This window comes from Bidens hawaiensis, unplaced genomic scaffold, assembly GCF_021521415.1.
Source record: "Bidens hawaiensis isolate Kalapana, Puna unplaced genomic scaffold, B.hawaiensis_p1.1 tig00027075_1, whole genome shotgun sequence".
In the NCBI taxonomy this organism is placed as follows: domain Eukaryota; kingdom Viridiplantae; phylum Streptophyta; class Magnoliopsida; order Asterales; family Asteraceae; genus Bidens; species Bidens hawaiensis.
This window is the reverse complement of record NW_027505087.1, coordinates 6,165-9,646: the sequence shown is the minus strand read 5'-3', so window position 1 is coordinate 9,646 and position 3,482 is coordinate 6,165. Positions and strand designations below refer to the sequence as shown.

At 30.2% G+C, this 3,482-nt stretch overlaps 1 long non-coding RNA gene across 1 annotated transcript; it reads right to left on the bottom strand.

Annotated features, from left to right (window-relative positions):
* Positions 1-1,477: 1,477 nt before the first annotated feature.
* On the bottom strand, positions 1,478-3,251 carry LOC143610598 (uncharacterized). Its single transcript, XR_013149617.1, has 2 exons — positions 2,759-3,251; positions 1,478-2,667 (listed from the first exon to the last, which is right to left on the bottom strand). It is a non-coding gene; the product is annotated as an uncharacterized LOC143610598 (long non-coding RNA).
* Between the last annotated feature and the right edge of the window lie 231 nt (positions 3,252-3,482).

Genomic DNA, 3,482 nt, shown 5'->3' with positions numbered 1-3,482 from the left:
GAGATGTTACACCCACATTCTCTCAAATTTTCACATTGCTTTATTTGTAAATGAATGCTTCCCCTGCGTTAACCCGAATTCATTGGTATGGGTCTCACCACACAAAGATAACCCTTAAACGGGTTATAACATCTCGTTAAATTAAAAATTAATCTCACCAGATATTTAACTTGAAAATCCTATAAAATATGGATATACTAAACCCAGATAGTTGGTCATGGGTCTCACCAAACACAGATAGTTTTTAAACAAGCTACAATATCTCTTTTACTTGTGAAACCCTTTCACTATCAAACATTAAGTATAGTATATTAACTTCCTTGCAACAAATAAAGTTAAAATCGAAAAAAATATATAAATAATAGAAATGAAAGATGTAAAGCAATCCCGTAATACGAGAAATAAAATTATAGTAATATACAAGGAAGGGGTATAAAGGTAAATATACCTATAACAAAGACAAACTAACATCATTTTCTTAATTCTATTTACTTATAGATTGACTAATATATTTAAATAATAAAAAAACAATATATTTGTTAAAAAAACGTTCCGACATATATTTAAATCTCTTAAACAAAAAGATACGAGATCTTTTTCTTATATACTCTGTTTTGTAGACAAATTACACCTCACATCCGTTTACTAGTTGTAAAGTGATAGTAATCTCATATCACAAGCATCTTTACACAAAATTTAATATATTAAACTGATGTTAAATTAAATATAAATCACATCTACATAAATTACCCAAATTACGTTTATTACCCAACCATGATATAAACAAAATTACATAAATTAATAATTACATAAATTACATAAGATACATAAATTATACAACCAAAATACACATATTACATAAAAAACACAAATTACCCAAATAACATAATAATAAAACTTACATACATTACATAATTACACAAATTACAAAAGCTAAATATATTACGAATTACACAAATTATACAAGTTACATAAATTATAAAATTTTACCATATTTAGGAAAATCCAGCTATTAAAATAATACTATTAAATTCTCTTCAACCAAAAAAAACAAAAAAACAAACACTCTTCTCCAAAAAAAATCACTATAGTTTCTATAAATAAATAATAACAAGTAAGCAATCTGATAACTTACTGATTCAATCTTTATCATCTTCGTCTTCAAATCGAATTTGTTTTAGAGGTTGAATTTGACTTTCTTCCGTCATTAGTAAAGCTGAGGCAGAAACTTAAAAACCAAAAGGCTTAAAACGCAGCTATTGGTATATATATACAATTTTAGGGTTTAGATTTCGATAGTAATTAATTGTTATAACTTAGGCCCAGCCCGATATTAATAAGCTTTGGTACATATTTTATTGGTATAAACTGGTAATTCGACCCGCACGCGTTGTCGCACATCAAGATGCTTATACGTGTTTGTAGTGTTGAAGCGCATCAACATGCTTATACGTTGGTGTAGTGCAACACATATAGAAGTTTCAAGGCACTAACAAACATCAATTTGAAACTGATTAAACAAAAATGCCACTTTTTACAATGATAAAAGAACAAAAGCAATTTGACTCAAAATTTATGAGCCTAAACTAATATTCCAATAATCCAATCACACACAATATTCAAATTTGAAACAGATACAAAGATCTTGCTTATCTTAGCTTAAGCGTCTAGCCTTTGCTTACTCTTCAATCTGACATTTCTTCTCGGGTCTCTCACTACCCTTCTATGACATAAAACTTTTCATCTCTCTATCCACGTAATTGACCCAATTCTAGATCATCTTCTGTAACCTTTTGCATAATCTACCATATGAATGTCATCACTTTGTATTAGCATACCTGTAATATTTATGTACCTGAGACATAGGCGATATAAGTTGCAACTAAATACAAATTATGAAATTCTTACCTTGAGTGTTTTCAGCAGTGTTGATATTCCCCAGAAAAACTACTTAAAGAGTACGGTTCATCTGCAAGTAAACCAAAATACATACAATATAAAATGGAAAAAAATGTACTACTTAGTTTCGTAACGGGTTGGAAAATAGCAAAATCAAATCACCAAATATACACTTCATAAAATGTAAAATAACCTACTTCTTAGTTTTCATTAAGGGTCAGTTGGTTATAATGACAATGCACAGGTTGGAGCTTTACTACCTTTATCCAACACATATCAAATAGGGCGGCGCTGTCATGAGCAAGCCACTCGCATGTTGTTGCTTAAAAATAATAATTTCAAAACTTCATTTTAGCGAAAGAGGTCCCATCACAGCACACTTTTCTTCACTTTGTCATAAAGATTTCACTACTAACTTAAATTATTTTATTTAATCTTTCAAATATTCAACTCAAATATAAATATAAATAATAATATTAATGTATTCCTTTTGTATTTCTTTGTTACTGTCCTATTACTACTACTATGTCCTCATTTAGTCAATTATTAGCAAACTACAATGAATACATATAGGTGTACATTTAGCTGACCTAAATTACACATTCCAAATTACATCTAGATCATTATATGAACTGCAGAGAAGCGGGTTGGTTCCGGTGCTTTACCTACTGGTTGAGCAAATCTGGCCATGTGAATATACAAATTGTTGCATTGAGTAATATAAACTGATCTGTAACATCTATAGCCCTATATTTTACCCATTCAAACCTGTCAAGTATAACATTCATGCATGGGTATGTATTAACTATCATCAAACTTGTAGATAATATTTATCCATAGCTTTAAAAAAACTAAATACCTTAACACAAAGATATGTGAAACCCTTCAGCCTCTCATCCTGAATAAATAAAGCAAAATCACATGAAATTCCAAACACATGCATAAGCAGGTCTCTTCAGTCCATCCCATGTGTAATTGTATAAAAAAATATATAATGCATTTTGTATAAGAAATGATCAAGTATCAAAAAATGCAAACTACTGGTGCAAATAAAAGAAAACCAAAAGTTAAAAAGAGACCAAATCAATACATATTATAATAAAATATTATCGGGTACCGGTTTGGGGATTTACTCTTACAGTTAGAAACAACCTCTAAAAATCATTCAGATATTAAATGTACCTTCTTTTTCAGCATGCATAAATACCAGAAGGCAAACAACTAACCGCCTCATAAATTCATCATCATCAAAGGTAAAGAAAACCTATTTCTTGCTGGCTAACTATAAACATAGTCATCAGAAACTTAAACTTAAACTTAAACTTGTTATAAACTCAAAATGCAAAGATGACTCAAGCACCGGCGAATATTGCTTAGGGCCAGGGGCCGCCCGGCCCCCCTGTTTTTTAACGCAGTAGTGTAAATTTACTCGTTTTCGTCCGGAATTTTTTATACGTAGTGTAAATTTAGCCGTTTTCGGCCCAAATTTTTATACGTATTGTAAAATTTAGCCGTTTTCGACCAAACTTTCTTATACATAGTGTAAAATTTAGCCGCTTTCGGCCGAACTTTATTATACGTAG